Here is an 18,779-nt window from a genome sequence, read left to right as displayed (position 1 = left end):
AAGTGTAATGGCGGATGAACTGAAGTGTGTTGTCGGATACACTAAAGTTTAATGTTTGATATATTAAAATATAATGTTTGGTATATTAAAGTGTAATGCCTGATACACTGAAGTGTAATGTCATTTAAATTGAGGTGTAATTTTTGTTAACACCGTTTCTCTCTTATTTTGTAGATTCATGGATCCCGATTTTCAAATCTCCACAGTTGGAATGACTTTTCATTCCGTAAAGGAACTTCGTGAATATTATAACGTCTATGCTCAATTAAAGGGTTTTGGCATTTCATGCTAGGAGCAATGAATAGTTCAGATGGAAAGCAAAATTGGTTCTCCATTACTTGTGCCAAAAGTGGTGCATGTTTTACAAAAGGGGAATTGTTTTTTACAATTTAGACCGTCCATCAAGACGAACTGTAAGGCTAAGATAAATGTTGTAGTTAGGAATGAATGTGATGTTGAGCTAACTAGTGTCTTCAAAAACCTTGACCATATATTGAGATCGGGAAAGTCGAGACGTCTTAGATCTCATAAGGTTCTAGATCCAATTACGAAGAGAAGATTGAGTTTAAACAACGAAGCTGAAATTACTTTGACAAAAAACTTCAATCACTTGTAGTTGAAGCTGGTGGATATGATAATTTGAATTTTGATAAGAGAAGTTGCTAAAACTATATTTCAAAAGCAAGAGGGTTGAGGTTAAGATATGAAGATGCCTAAGCACTTTGTTAGTATTGTTGGGTTTTGCAACAACAAAACTATGGATCTTCTTCAAAATCAAACCTGTAACAAATCAGTTTCCAAATCGTCTATGACGACAAACAGATTACGAAGACTGAAATAGCACACAAAGCAATAAACGACAACACAATATACGTGGTTCGGTCAAAATCGACATACGTCCACGGGAGGGATAAGTTTCACTAAATCAAAGAAATGTCAATAGTAGAAACTTACATGCCCTGCTCTCAAATGAAAGAAGTGATTACACTATGAATGATTGGACTACTCCACAATCAAGGGCTCCCCCAATCTTTCTCTCTGATCAGCCAAAGAACAAGAAGAAGAAGAAAACCAGAAAATCCTATATCTGTAATTCACTCTCTCTCAACCTTGCTCTGTATTATGAGAAAAATACTCAAAAAAGAGTATTTATACTCTAACCCATTTTCTAAAAGAAAACCCTGACCCGTTTACCCGGAATTTAAAACCCGCCCGCAATAGCAAGGAACACCTTAACAATTCTCCCCCTTCCGAGCCATGGGAGAATGTTGCTATAAACATTCATCATCGTGACGCTTCTGCCAGAACCATTCCGGCTTTAGCACAACATATCTCATGCTTACCTCTTGGCAAGCCCTTTGTCATCATATCTGACCCGTTCTCATCTGTATGCACTTTCTCCAAGTATAACTCCTTCTTCTCGAGTACTTCACGGATCCAATGGTACCTTCTTTGGATATGTTTTGAACGTGAATGGAAACTTGGATTCTAGCTCACATGTATAACACTTTGTGAGTCACTAAACACCACAAACATGTCTTGTGCAATGCCTATTTCTTTCAACAATTTTTTCATCCATCTCATTTCTTTACAACATTCAGTAATGGCAATATATGCAGCTTTTGTAGTAGACAAAGCAACACATTTCTGTAGACGAGACTTCCATGATACAACTCCTCCTCCAAAAGTAAACAAATACCCTGAAGTTGATCTCATTGTGTCAATATCACCACTCATATCTGAATCAGAAAACCCTTCAACATGTGGCTTTCCTGTACCATAACATAAAACGTATTTGGAGGTCCCTCGAAGATATCTCATTGGCCACTTAACCGCTTCCCAGTGTGTCTTACTAGGTTTTGAAAAAAACGACTAAGTACTCCAACCGCATGAGCTATATCCGGTCTTGTACAGACCATTGCATACATCAGACTGCCTATTGCTGAAGCATATGGAACACTGCACATTTCTTGTCTTTCCTCTTCATCCTTGGGAGACATTGTCTTGTTTATTTTCAAGTGTGTAGCCAATGGATAAGCAACTGACTTTGCCTTGTCCATACAGAATCGTTTTAGAATCTTCTCAATATATCTCTCTTGAGACAACCATAGCCTTTTCTTCACCCGATCACGAATGACCTGCATTCCAAGAATTTGTCTTGCTTGACCCAAGTCTTTCATCTCAAAAGACTTAGCCAAATCCTTTTTCAACTTGGCAATCTTGAGTTTGTCTCTCCCAACAATTAGCATGCCATCAACATATAGGAGAAGTATAATAAAATCATTAAAAGCAAACTTTTGCACAAAGACACAGTGATCTGTAGACGTCTTCATGTACCCATGGATGGTCATGAACGACTCAAACTTAAGATACCATTGCCTTGGTGCTTGCTTCAAACCGTACAGACTTTTGACAAGTTTGCACACCTTGTTTTCCTCACCTTTCTTATTATAACCTTCAGGTTGCTCCATATAAACATCTTCATCCAAATCACCATGGAGAAATGCAGTCTTGATATCAAGCTGTTCAACCTCAAAATTTATACAAGCAGCTAGACTTAACACCACCCGGATAGAAGTCATCTTCACTATCGGTGAGAAAATCTCATCATAATCGATTCCATGTCTCTGGCCAAAACCTTTGACAACCAGTCTAGCCTTGTATCTTGTCTTGCTATCATCACCTTCTTGCTTGATCTTGTACACCCATTTATTTTGTAATACTTTCCTGTTCTTTGGTCTTTGAACCAGTTCATATGTGCCATTTTTCAGCAATGACTTCATCTCTTCATCCATGGCAGCTATCCATTCTTCCTTATGAGCATCCTCAAGAGCCTCCTTGTAATATATAGGCTCCCCACAATCAGTTAGAAGGACATACTCTATAGCAGGGTACTTAGAACTTGATCTTTTCTCCTTAGTAGACCTCCTAAGTACCTCTGTTTGTTGATTCTGTTGATTTTCATCTTCTTGTTGAACTTCAAAATCAACCTCAACATTATTACCAAGATTAGTTTCAGTATTAGTATCATTTCCATGGCCTATAGATTGACCTTGAGGAACATCATCATCACTATCTGAGTCTGAAGCTGCATGTGGCCTTGTCTCCTCAACATCATGAGACAACTCAAGACCAGAAAGATCACGTATGTATGCATCAAGTTTTTCACCATTTTCAAAATTCTCAATAGTCTGATCTTCAAGGAATACCACATCTCGGCTTCTCAAAACCTTCTTGTCAACTGGGTCATAACACCTTTATCCCCACTTTTCATCACCATACCCCAAAAATATGCATTGCCTAGTTTTTGCATCTAGCTTAGACCTTTCATCTTTTGGAACATGCACAAAAGCTCTGCAACCAAAAATACGTAAATAGTCATAATTAACATCTTTACCTGACCAGATGCTTTCTGCACAATTATTATTCAATGGTTTGGAGGGAGAACGGTTGATCACATATACTGTAGTGCTCATGGCTTCAGCCCAGAAATGCTTAGCCAACTTGGCATGAGAGAACATACTCCTCATCCATTCCAGTATTGTTCTGTTCATCCTTTCTGCCACACCATTTTGTTGTAGAGTCTTGGGCACAGTCTGTTCATGTCGAATACCCTGCTCTTTGCAATAATCATCAAATGAGCCTATGTACTCTCCCCCATTATCTGACCGCACCCTCATCAGTTTTCTTCCTGTCTCTCTTTCAACCAGCTTATGAAAGACCTCAAACCTTGTTGCAACCTCATCCTTTGACTTTATAGCATATGCCCAAACCTTCATAGATGCATCGTCTATGAAGGTTACAAAATAGGAAGCACCACCTATGGATTTAATCTTCATAGGACCACAAACATCTGTATGGACCAGTTCAAGGACATTCTTTTTCAGTTCAACTTTTGACTTACTGAAGGAGACTCTGTTCTGATTACCCTTCAAGCAATGCTCACAATTTTCAAGATGAGCATCCTTGAGATTCAGCAACTCATTCCTCTTGATCAAAACATTCAGCCCCTTTTCACTGATGTGACCTAGTCACTTGTGCCACAACTCAGAGGATGACTCCATCAAAACAGAATATGTTGCATCATAGACAATTTTCAAATTGGTCTTGTATAAGGAACAACATTTCGTACCTCGTACAACAACCAATGAACCCTTGCTTAGCTTCCATGCTCCACCACTGAAAACGTTATGGTAGCCTCCATCATCGAGCTTACCTGCTGAAATCAAATTCATTCTCAAATCAGGAACATGTCTTACATCTCTCAATGTCAGGAAACAGCCCATGTTTGTCTCGATTCTAACATCACCAAGACCAACTATCTTGGACAAACCACTGTTACCCATACGAACCTCACCATAATCACCAGCTTTGTAGGACTGGAAGTAACCTTTGTGTGGAGTAATATGGAATGAGGCACCTATGTCAACAATCCATGCTGTTTCATTTGAAGATGTGCTAAGACAGGAGTCTTAACAGTTAGAAGCATATGTCAGTTCACCATCTGAAAAGCATAAGCAGATGTATCTGCACTCTGTTCTTTCTTTTCTCTAGGCTTCATTGTACCCTTCGCTTTATCATTTTTAAATTTCCAGCACTCGTTTTTCCAGTGACCCAATTTGCCACAGTAATGGCAAGCACCATCCTTCTTTGGAGCTCTAGACTTGCTTCTAGACTTGCCCCTACTCGAACCACTTTTATTATCCTTTGATCTTCCTCTATCAGCCACCAACATATCAGACTTAGAGGGTTTATCCCCCTTTTGATTCTCCTCATTAAGTAAGGAACTGGTGACAAATGCTATGTTGACTTTACCATTTGGTGCTGAGTTGCTTAGAGTGATAATAAGTGTCTCCCAACTTGCAGGCAAAGATTCAAGGACTAAAAGTGCTTGCACTTCATCATCAAAGTTTATCTTCATACTACTCAGCTGATTCAAAATATTTTGAAATTCATTCAAGTGCTCAGCAATTGATTTATTATCAATATACTTCAGATTCACCAGCCTTCGTATCAGTGCTGCTTTATTCCCTACTGACCTCCCAGCATAGAGAGCTTCAAGTTTGCTCCACACACCATACGCCGTAGTCTCGTTCTCAACATGGTGCACAACATTTATACCAACCCAGGAACGAATAAAGCTGCAGGCCTTTCTATCTGTCTTTTTCCAATTAGCCTCTTTTGTAGTCTCAAGTCTAACACCCTCATTTTCAATTGCTTCATTCAAATCATCTGAAACTAACAGATCAATAATCATCAGTTTCCATTGCCTGTAGTATGTACCATTCAGACTCACCATATCAGGTCTAAATTTTCCCATTATTACTGCCTTAACAACAGACAAAAACCCCAACAAAGAAACCAGTTGATCTCTTCTATGAATTTTGCCAAATAACCAGCAGAGCACTCTGCTCCAATGTTAAAACAGATAACTAATCAATACTGTTCTGATACCACTGTTGGGTTTTGCAACAGCAAAACTATGGATCTTCTTCGAAATCAAACCTGTAATAAATCAGTTTCCAAATCGTCTATGACGACAAACAGATTACGAAGACTGAAATAACACAAAGCAATAAACGACAACACAATATACGTGGTTCGGTCAAAATCAACCTACGTCCGCGGGAGGGATAAGTTTTACTAAATCAAAGAAATGTCAATAGTAGAAACTTACATGCTCTGCTCTCAAATGAAAGAAGTGATTACACTAGGAATGATTGGACTACTCCACAATCAAAGGCTCCCCCAATCTTTCTCTCTAGATCAGCCAAAGAACAAGAAGAAAAAGAAAACTAGAAAACCCTAGATCTGTAATTCACTCTCTCTCAACCTTGCTCTGTATTATGAGAAAATACCTAAAAAAAATGTATTTATACTCTAACCTGTTTTCTAAAAGAAAACCCTGACCCGTTTACCCGGAATTTAAAATCCGCCCGCAATGGCAAGGAACACCTCAACAAGTATTTCTACTAAATGAAAATAGATGTTTAATTTTTTTCTTATGTTTATGTTGTGGACGAGGAAAACCGGATAAGGAATGTGTATTGGGCTGATAGAAGATGTAGGTCTGCTTATGAGTACTTCTAGGATTTCATCACCTATGATACAACATATTTTACAAACCGCTATGATATGCATTTTGCTACTTTTGTTAGGGTTAATCATCATAGACAATCAATTTTACTAGGATGTGGCTTACTGTCTAGTGAGGTTTTAGAGTCATTTATTTGGTTTTTCGAAGCTTGGTTGACATGTATGAACGGGCGTGCTCTAAAGGCAATAATCATTGAACAATGTCGATCAATGGTCATTGCTATTGAAAATGTATTTCTAAACACCCATCATTGTTTTTGTTTTTGGCATATAATGAAGAATCTCCCTACAAAATTGTTTGCACATTATCAATATAAAAGTATAAAATAGACATTGAAGAATATTGTATATAACTCAATCACAATTGAGTAGTGTGAAGAGAATTGGCTGAAAATGATATAGAAGTTTGAGTTATAAGACAATTATTGGTTGAACTCCTTGCACGTAAAACTTTCTAAATGGATTCATGTGTATATTAAATGTCACTTATGGGCAGACATGTCAACATCTCAAAAAAGTGAAAATATGAATGTTTTTTTATGATTATTCATTCTAAAACATCTCTAAAGCAATTTATAGAGCAATATGACAAAGCCCTTACGAAGAACATAAGGAATGCAAAAAAAATGGATTTTCAATCTTATAATTCGACTATTCGAATTGTGAGTGGTATTAATTCAAAAAACAATTTCAAAGTGTATATACTAACGACATTTTTTAAGTTGTTCCAGAATAAGGTGAAAGGGTTGATATTCTGCGACACCTCCATACTTGAAGACGATGGGAAAACAACTACATTTGGAGTGGTGGAGACCATATTAGGTACTAAAGGAAAACAATCGAGAGATATTATAGTAAATGTACACTTCACCCCGATGAAAACTTCTGTAAACTGTTAATGTCAAATGTTTGAGTTCAGAGGACTATTATGTAGGCATATCTTGGCGGTTTTGAAAATAATGAAGGTGAATAAGGTGTCGGCTAATTATATCTTGGACCGTTCGTGTAAAGATTTGAAAAGAGGTTATTAAAGTATCAATAACATTTATGATTCTGATATGGGTGACATTGAAAAAAATCGGTATAATTATCTTACTCCAATGATACAAGAGCTCCAACACATTGCAGTACAATTTGATCATAATATTTTTTTTTGTGGCTGAAGTGGTGAAAGAAGTGAAGGAAAAAATTATTGCATATTCAACAATATCATCCTCTCCACCAAAAACTTATGCACATACACTCTCCCGTGAGAGTAAAGTCTAGAGGTCGACCACCAACAAAATGTTAACAATCTATCATCGAAAGAGTTATGAACAAAAGTGGTCGAAATAATGTTAATTTATGAGATGTAATGTTATTTGAATATTTGTAAATTGTTATAAATACTACATTTAAATGAAAATTCCAATGTTTTTTGTATTAGAGAAATACGGCAACAACATCAATAGTGTAGGATTTAACACAACAACGACAATTTGGGAATGATTTAGTCTCAACTCAATTTTCTTTCACATCAATTTTGTTCTCTCAAATATTTCCCGAAGATAATATTTGTGGGGACAATATTTCCCAAAGATAATGTTTGTATGAACATGTTGTATATTGTAATTACATTTAAGTATAAAATACAAGTAAGTTGAGTTTTATAAAACGTTAATGTTCAGTGTAAAAGAAATTACAGTTCAGTATATCTGACGTTACATTAAAATTTAAATGATATTATACTTCTGTGTATCAGACATTATACTTGAGTGTATCGGACATTACATTTTAGTGTATTAGACAATACACTTCAGTGTAAAAGAAATTACATTTGATAAGAATTTAAATTTAGTGTAAAAGAAATTATATTTGAGTTTATAAGAATTTACATTTGAGTATAAAATAGAGGTTAGTTGAGTTTTATAAAACGTTAATGTTCAGTATAAAAGAAATTGCTCAGTACATATGACATTACATTACAGTTTAAATCTCATTACACTTCCGTCTATCAGACACTATACTTGAGTGTACCGGATATTATACTTTAGTGTATCAGACATCACACTTGAGTTTAAAAGACATTACACTTGAGTTTAAATGACATTATATTTCAGTTTAATTGACACTACACTTGAGTTTAAAAGACATTACACTTCAATTAAACAGACATCACACTTGAGTTTAAAAAATATTACACTTAAGTTTAAAAGACATTACACTTGAGTTCATCATACATTACACTTTAGTGTATCAGACATTACACTTGAGTTAAATGACATTACACTTTAGTTTAAAAGATATATTACACTTGATTTTAAATAAAACATAATTGTACAAATTTATACACAATGTGATGGTATTCAAATATAATTAACAAAAGAGTTACAAAGAAATATGAGTTCTGAGATTATTGGTTTTTAAGTGAAGTAGTCTGGAAATGTAATGCCTCTTCATCCAATTCAGCTATTTCTTCAAAAAAAATTAAGGTTATGCCACACTCTCAATTACTTTCTTCACCAAAATAGGTCTCCATATGATACATGAGATACACTCCACAATCGTTGTAGTTTGTATTATCTTGTCATGACATGGATAACAACTTCATTTTGTAGGTGGAGAGCAAATCAGCAGTCAGATGGAGTGCAAAAAATCAATAAATTCCTTCAATATCCCCGGAACCCGTTCATACTTGTCATCATAGGTAATACCCTCGGGGAGTTTTTATTGTAAATTATTTTGACTTCGTGCTTGTTCTTGTTGAAAACGGCTAAGTAAAAATAATCAATTGCACATAGAGGTAAAAATATTTGCACAAAATAAATGTCAATTTAGTTTTAGGCACATGAAATGTAGTATTTATAAGCACACTTACAAGGTCTGCTTGATCAATATCTTGAAGGGTAATGTTGAATGTCTTGACTTCATCATTGAGTGAATCGTTAAATATAGACTCTTCACAATTTAAGAGGGAATATGGAACATGAACAATGTGTTAGAAACTATAAGTACAACAAAGATATGACATTATGTTGTAAGAGGGAGTATAACTTACATTGTGTAATATTGAGAAGAAAATTTGACGTTTGTTGGAAGGGGACAAGGGATTTTGTGCAGTCTTGTTTAATTTTGTCGCCCATGCATTAATGATGTTGTCATTAAGCCACTTATCTTGTTGCATTTTCTACAACATCCTCTGAGTTATGCTCGAGTGGTTGTTTGAGTACAGATGCTCATTCAAATTATGTGTTAGAGCGACTAGTTTATTGGCATTTTCTTTGACCTCTAGTCTTTCTGTTATAAATGGGGCCTTGTTAGATCTTCCTCGGGCTTGGATGAAGGAGTTTATTGGTCCTTATTTGGGGTGGACGGTTGAGGCTTCGGAATGTCATCTGTTACTTTATTCAACCCCTCTAGAAAAAAATTCTTCAACATATAAGTATGTAAGAACTTGTCGATGAAGGGATGGACACACGATTCAATAAATGAATTAATGTTGTGTGCCTCGTACATGATTGAATGCTTCATTATATTTTGAGATGCATTTGTCACCTCTTCTCCTACCCTTATCAATTGCATTATTGCATCTGTCATTATATTCCAATCAACACTAACACTACTAGAATTTGAGGCCTTAGTCTGAACCCTCTTAGTCCCTCTCAAAGTTATAGACTCGGGTCGAATCTCATTATGCACAGTTCGAAGTGGAATCTCTAGAGCCAAGAGTGGAATCATATCAACCACTCTCTCTTGTCCAAATCCTCCAAGTCCCTCTTCCATCCTTTTTATCTCATACACCATATTGTCATGACAAGATGACAAGATGGGAAACTATTTCTTATAATTATGCTGGACTGAATAATCTCCAAGCCTGTCCATTTAGCATAACTAAAAAAAAAGTTAAGTGTCTACTAAGGAGCAATGATATATGCATAAACAAAATAATTACCAATAAAAACATCAGTGGTCCATGGTAGTATGAGGCTTCGTTTGCCTATCATTTATTGACACTTTCAACTAGTGTGTTTAGGGTGTACTTACACCAGTTCAAGTCCTTTATTCTATCTACATCCATTAGTGATTTCAGGATCTTGAACCTACATTGTTGAAAACAGAAGACATTACATTTTCAGTTTATCAAATATTATAATTTAAGTATATCGGACATTACATTTCAGTTTATAATATATTACACTTTAATTTATCATACATTACACTTTAGTGAATAAGACATTACATTTCAGTTTATCAGACATTACACTTTAGTTTATCAAACATTGCACTTTAGCTCATCAAACATTACGCTTTAGTTCATCAGACATTACACTTCAGTTTATCAAACATTACACTTCAGTGTAAAAGAAATTACATTTAAGTATATAATAATTTAAATTTCAGTTTATCAAAAATTAAACTTTAGTATAAATGACATTACATTTCAGTTTATCAGATATTACACTTTAGTGTATCAGACATTACATTTCATTTTATCAATCATTACACTTCAGTATATCAGACATTACACTTCAGTGTATCAGGTATTAGACTTTAGTATATCAGACAATACCTTGAACGAATGGAAAAAGTAGGGAGTTAAGAAACGGGGATGGAAGAAGAGGGGGAGACGAGTGAAGAAAGTTTCCTCTTCAATACCTTGTCTTTGTAAAATAAATAAAATGACAATCAAGTTTTGAAAACATTACTCTAAAATTTTGAGAAGATGACAATTCCTACCTTGCAGGAATAGAAGTAGCGGGAATGGATGAAGCGGGAGCGGGGAAAAGCTTCATTTCTTAGGAAATTTTCTTCCTCTTGTATACCTTCAAACTGAAAAAAAAATGATTTAATAAACTAAAATGTAATGTAATGTCGGATAAACTAAAGTGAATGTCCGATATACTGAAGTGTAATGTCTGATAAACTAAAGTATAATGTCTTATAACCTAAATTGTAGTACTTTATAACCTGAACTATAATGTCATTTAAAACTAAAATGTAATGTCTAATACACTAAAATATAATGGTTGATATATTAAACTATAATGTTTAATATATTAAATAATAATGTCTAATAAACTAAAATGTAATGTCTCATAAACTTAAGTGTAATGTTTGATATAAACTAAAGTGCAGTGTTCTAAATGGCGGTCGAGGCGGCCGCCTAGGCGGTAGGCGGTCCAATACCGCTCCGCCTATACATGAGGCGGTCAGATTATTTAATTATTTATTATTTTTAATTAATTAATTACTAATATGAATATATATATATATATCAATAAAAAAACTCTTTGAAATGACTCTTTACATTCCAATTCATTTATCTTCTTTTTTTCGTTTCTTATCTCATTCACCTCACCTCCTTGATCATTTACATATTCTTCGATCATCTAATCATCTTTCTCTTCTTCAGCTCGTCTACATACTTATTTTTGTTAAATGTTACTATGTTAGAGAATATAAATTTGACTTTTTAGTAAAATGATAATTATAGATTATCTTTATTATATTTATATTCAACCGCCTAGGCACCGCTTAGGCACCGCTTAGGCACCGCCTAGGCACCCGAGGCAGTAGGCAGTCACTTACCGCTCCGTCACCGCCTACCGCCGTTTAGAACACTGCTAAAGTGTAATATCTGATACACTGAAGTGTAATGTCTGATACATTGAAGTGTAATGTTTGATACTCTGAAGTATAATGTTTGATAAACTAAAGTGTAATATCTGATACACTAAAGTGTAATATCTGATACATTGAAGTGTAATGTATGATACTCTGAAGTGTAATGTCTGATAAATTAAAGTGTATTATCTGATACACTAAAGTGTAATGTCTTATAACCTAAAGTATAATGGATTATAACCTAAAGTGTAATATCTTATAACTTAAACTGTAATGTCTTATAACCTAAATTGTAATGTGTTTCTAACATTTGAAGTCTAATATTTCTAACAGCCATTGTCTAACATTCATTTCACTATTTAAAATGTTTTAATCAATTCTTACCTTTCCGTTTCAGTGTTGTTAGAGAACTTCATCATTTTAGATTTGTTCGTTTCGTTCAGACTCTTCCTTGCTTTGTTCGGACTCTTGGTTGCTTTGTTTAGACTCTTGATTTTTTGTTCGTACTCTTCCTTATTTTGTTTGGACTCTTCCTTGCTTGGTTCTTAGTCTTCTTGGCTTTGTTATTCTTCGATGCATCAAAGATCATGATTTATTTTCTGAATCCTAAACATCATAGAAGGTCACAAGTTAAACAACCAATTGTACTCAAGTAGTTTAGAAGAATGAACATTTCTTACCATTTTGAGATTGAAGAACGAAACTTGATGTAGAACAAAAATGCAAGTGGATAGAACATAGTAGTTGACTAGAAGAATGCTACGGTTTAGGGTTTCTTGACAATAGGCGAACAATGGCGAACGAAACTTGATGTAGAACGAAAATGTGACTGGATAGAATAGAGCATGCGACTGGAAGAATGTTATAGTTTAGGGTTTCTGGACGATAGGCAAATGATGGCGACAATAAGCGAACGAACGATGGTTAGGGTATTAAATCTTTGACGCGCGCAATAGTTTTGGGGATCATGTGGGTTTTGGTTTTTCTTGGTTATGGAGTTAATAGAAATACAAAGCGTCATAGTACACTCCGATATTTGGAAATGAATTAAGTTAAAAATATATATTACGTCATGGGGGAGTCGATGGGGTTGCTGCCTTACTCGCTCTCCTATCAGAGAGAGAGAGAGAGATCAACTTTTTACCCCAAATATTAAATAAAAAAAATACTTATATATTAATAAAGTCATATAAACGAACGAGTCTTTGAAAATTCTAGACCCTTTGTGACATCTGAGCCGAGAAATCATGAATTTTGAGTATATATTGTTATTTGCAAATATGTGTAGAAGATGCTCAAAAGAGGAGAAACCGAATAAACGGGTCAAACTAACGAGTCAACTCGCCAACTGACGACTCAACTCGCCAATCGGTAAGTCAACCCGAGTCAAAGGAGGGTCAAGTACAGGTCAACCAGTTGGGGGAGAATTTTGACCACCATTGTTTAAAAAAAGTTGGATTATTTGAAAAGGGTGTTATTGGAAGAGGTGAATTTGAGACTTGAAAGACATTGAGCTCCAAATGGACCCGAAACTTCCAAAATTCGCACAGTCCTAAATACTCAATGGAATTTGACCATTTTAGATGTTTTGGAAATGCAAATGAGTCCTCTACAAGAACCATTTTGGCAAGGTTTGCGTTAGGATCCTCTAATCGGGGGACATATCGACATAAAGAAAATGTGTCTAAATGAAAATCAACTTGAACACCCTTCCAGTTAAAAATTCATAACTTGAGTTGTAGTTGATGTTTTTTTGTGATTCAACTTAAGTGGGAAATCGGATTCACATACCTTTATAATTTTACCGGTCCCGAACCTTGGCTCGACGATTAAGGCACTCGCCCGATCAACACAGGAAAGTCAATGTCCCAGGTCTGAATCCCGGAAGCTAAATGGAGGTATGCTGCACTTCTAAAGTTCATATCTTTCGAACCATTAGACCATTTTGGGTGGATGAGCTATTATTGGAAACCCTTTGAGTTAGATTTCCAATGATACCAAGTAGACCTCCTGGTTCTCTATACAACTCATCCCAGGTTGCCCGTAGTGAAACCGGTGCATGAAATGACATGTCCCTGTGTAGTCGATTTTCCTGATTAACACGGACCTTGATAGCAATTCCTTAAAACACGAAGATTGTGGACAAAATCCACACCTTTCCAAATCCTATTCCCTAATCATGTGAGGAGTCCTGAGTCTAATGTTACGAGTATATGAAGTCGCTAGTTCAGAAATTTCGAAGGAACTGAAGGGGAAATAAAAGAGAATATTTGGAAAATTGTAACTTGAGCTAGAATGCACCATCTGGGTTGATTCTTAAAGAGAATTCATGTTTATTGAGTTGTGAATTCGCAATAAAAATTTCATTGTTAAAAATGAGATCAGGCCGATTGTTTTAAAATAAAGGTGCTAAAGGAAGTTGAGGAGGCCTGGGATTCGAAATTAAAAGGAAACAAAAGGGTGGAAAATCCACTTTGGATAATTACGAGTGTACCCCTGAAAATCCACTTTGAACGTCCGGCGTAACTTTCTGCACCTCCGGCCGATTCATCTTCTCATTTCGTTTCATTCTTCTTCACTGATTCAGGTAATCACTGAACCGGAAGGACCGGTGGAAAGTCTTCCTTAAGCAGTCTTCGATCTCAGGCGAGAGGGTCGCCGGAAATCGCCATGGCCGGAGACAGGCGGAGAGACGGCTGGGGTTCTTTATATATTTTGTTATATTCTATTTCCCCAACTTGTCTAGAAGTTTCAAAGAAGCCCATGGGCTTAAAGTAATGCATAACCTCTCTTCTGTTTTAATTGAACCCCTAAACTTTCCTTCTATTTTCTTTCGATTTCAAACTTTAAAATCCAAAAATAAAAATTCCTAAAGCTATGTGGAACGCTCACGCCAAGGTGAATTTTTGGCTTTCTTTAACACCCTTCAATAATAATGTTTTTGTTAAATTTTTTAAAAGAAGAGTGATTCTTATTTATTTAAATTTTTGGCTCATGCTTGATGATCGATGGTTCTTTCTAGGCTTCGTCATCTTGTGGACACTCTCATTTTTAAAACACGTCTTCGGCTACAGCTCTAGATCCTTGTCACGTTAATTATTCCTTACCACGCATACCTTTTCGATCCCATCAATTCTTATTTTCTCTCTCGTTCGCTTGATTTTGAAGTTATTGAAAGACACCGTCAATCTTTCCGATCAAGCAATAGACATTGCTTCCCCCTTAGTTCTTTCGTCCTAACAGGTGAAGGCAATGAGATCTAATCGGGCTCATGTAGACTAACTATAGGAGCAACACGTGGGGCTCTCATCTCTCAGTTCACGCGTAAATATGTATTCCTTTACGAATCAAGTAGTTTCGATATTATCAATTTATGCATAGAAATCATGGGACTAGGTGTTGGATTTTGTTATAAAATGATGTGTCGCCATTACCAAAAATCTATATTGAACCTTAATTATGAACCTTAATTATAGTGTATATTAGATGTAATTTATGATTGCTAAAGAGAAATAAAGTATTATTACTCGAACATAACAAGTTAAATGTCTTACTTCATATCCAACAACTTATGACTATGTGCTACCCCTATTTTTGTGAGTGTCCTTGAAACTTAAGCTAATTGCCATTGAGGATGACCCACTCTTACATTTGATTATTGCAACTCTAATGCAATATCACTTGTAGGAGTTATATATATATTTTGATTAATAGATATTAAAAGTTGAATACATTGTTTTGTAATACTTGAATGCACTTGATCTAACTAAATTAGGCTTCACTAATAATCAAAGATCTGCAAGTTATTATTTTGTTATCATGCACATTTTAATTTATGAGCCCTGTTTAGATTGAAAATCTTGTTGCAGCGTTTGCAGCAATATCTTCTTAACTATGGTGACAAAGTCTTAAGGTTTGAATTCATTCTTTCATCCATACTTTTAATGTTTTAGTTATGCAAATCCTTTTTTGATGCCCATTTATATATAATATATTGTATTTTATTTTTATTTAATATATTTTATTATAACTTTTATATAATATATTTTATTTCAATTTATAATATTTATTTAAATTATTTAATTAAATTATTTAATTTATATGTTTAATTTGAATTATATATATTATATTTATAAAATTAAGTAAAGATAAAATATACTTGTTATTTTAATATTTATATAACATATTTTATTTTCATATTTAAAATTTATTTTAATTATTTAATTTAGTATTATTAATTTTAATTATATATATATTATATTTATTTATGAATGAAATAATTGTGAGTGTAAAATGAAGAATGTGTAATTAGTGAGTCAATTAATATATTTAGAGAGGAGATGCCAGTATTTAAAAAAAAATGAAAATAAATATAATAAAAAAATGGTTATGAAATGTAAGTATACATGAAAAGAATTATAGGTGAATAATTTTGTTCAAGTAACCCAAACATTCCCTAAACTTTAGTAAGAGATGAATTTGACCCATACATTTATTTTATTATTGAATTCTAAAAGTTATATTTTAATTATATAGAAACTTGTATTTGTTATTTTGATATGTCAAAAGGTTATTTGTTTACACAACACATTTGTTAGAGAGAATACCCTTGGCTTTTGTTCTTATACTATTTTAATATATATTAAAAAAATGTATCAATTATAATTAAAAAAAATAGTTAATCATAACATAATTTATATTAAATATAAATTAAAAAAATATTTAACCTCTTTAATTCAAACATTTTCTCCCATTTATTAAATTTATTAGAGTAATAATATGTGTAGCAAAATTTTGTAGTAGAAAATGGTGTGAATTAAAAATAGTAGGAAGACCTAACAATTTCTCTCTTTAAATTTATATTCTACGGACATAAAAATATTTAATAATTTTTCACTTTTTAATTTTTAATTTTTTATTAATAAAAAATATTTAATATTTTTTCTCTTTTTAATTTTTTATTATAAATAATATTTTAAAATTATTAATATGTTTTTAAAATTTTATATATATATATATATATATTTGTTATATATATATATATATTTGTTATATATATATATATATATATATATATTTGTTATATATATATATATATATATATATATATATATATATATATATATATAACTTTATATAATTTTAAAAGAATATATAATTTTTATAATTTAAAAATATATATAAAGAAAAAGAAAAAAAACAATAATTTATTATTCCTATCTAATTTAAATTAGAAGAAATAACTATTAATCATATTATACTTAATTAAAAAACATTAACTCATTAATCTTAGAGGAATAACTTACACAATTTAACCCAAAAAAATACAAAAAAAAAATATACTTATCAACAAAACATACCTTCAAAATAAAAAATATCATAATTCTTAAATTGTCTTTAAACATCGCTCAATAATAAAATAAATTTGTAAAAATCTTTCATAATCATCCTTAACATCTAAAAATTCATTACAAATAAAAAATAAAATATAATTTTAAATAAAAATAATAAAATTTAATATTAAAAATAATTGTCTAAAAATAATAAAGTGATAAACTTCTAGTAGCCAGTTAAACAAAATAAGAAAGTATTAAAGAAAAAAATAATATATAAATATATATAATTACAAATGAATGAATAAAGAATAAAAAGATACATAAGTAAACTTTTTTCAATTATGTTAGTGAATGAGTCCTAATCATAAATTTGTCGTGATGTTGTCATAAAAGTTTGAACACGACGTATATATGTTGACTCACTTGCCTTTTCAAAAATTTAACAGACAAATGCATTATAATTAACTAATCATATTATTTTATTAAACCAATTACATTTTGTATTAAATATGAATTGTCTCCTTTACTAATACATCACAAATTTACACTTAATTTTTATTGCCCTTTCATTATTTTCATCTTCTTTCTTCATGAGTAATCAAAAATAAAAATAAAGAAAGAGTGATAGAATGGGAAGTATGTCTTTCTAAATTTTACAATTTATTAATACATTTATCTCACGGTTTAATTCTCTCTTGAGTTGATGTCAACCTTCAACATAGTTTTAGATCCCTCTAAGACCATCTTTTATGTTGATCAAGCGTCACAACATACATTGACGAGAATATTGACAAAGCGACAATGATTATCCTCGTACAATAATTTTGATCTTAATTTCGTTCCATTGGAGGATAGAAAATAGATGAATTGTCTAGTTGTGGAAGGACACCACAAGAATATGTCAAGAAAAGATGATTTAAAGTCGATAAATTGTAAAAGATCAATGTTGGTGCAGAAGAATCGGACTTATCATTGCACATGGATAATGGAATCGATGATTCTAAGAAGGCACCGAAGCGACCGTGCATAGTGTGGGCAGGGTCGGTCCTTAGGTAAACCTAGCAAGTCACCAGGATAGGACAGACTATTTACTAAAACATAATAAAAAATTTAGTTAAAATTATGACTTTTTAAAAAAAAAAAAAAAATATTGTATCATAGTGGTTCAAGATAAAAAATCGAAATTTTTTATTTGGTTATGAGTTCAAATTTTACTAAAACTATTTTTTTAATCAATTTTTTAAACTAGGCCTAGGCAAAAAAAAAAAATCCACATTTTCTTTGTAATAGATTTATTGACGTTGTACCGAATGCAGTCTCAAATACTATTATTCAGATGATGAACGTGGAAAGTTTAACTCACGATAATGTCACGACTCATCTTCAAAACTATTTTATTTGAATAGAAAGCACGAACTATCTAACTAACTAGCTCACCTAGTCTGCATGAGCGCAAAGATTATCCTGAACAAAAATGGACCAATACAATAATAGCAAATATAATAATATGCAAATCCTTTATCTTAACTTTGAATTATTTCCTTGCACTATAATGGCATGAATCTTGTGATGTCAAATAAGAATTGACACTAGTAAAATTTGCATCTTCCGTCACCAATGTAATAAAAATAAGTAATGTTTAAGTACTTTCTCAATAAAGATGATATAATTTATTTATTTTTAAATTGAGATTTATTTTTTTTGACTGTTTGATATGAGTTTTAGTATATATCAAACATTATA

This window comes from Impatiens glandulifera, chromosome 4 (genome assembly GCF_907164915.1).
Source record: "Impatiens glandulifera chromosome 4, dImpGla2.1, whole genome shotgun sequence".
In the NCBI taxonomy this organism is placed as follows: domain Eukaryota; kingdom Viridiplantae; phylum Streptophyta; class Magnoliopsida; order Ericales; family Balsaminaceae; genus Impatiens; species Impatiens glandulifera.
The sequence above is the reverse complement of the archived record's forward strand: the minus strand, read 5'-3'. Positions refer to the sequence as shown.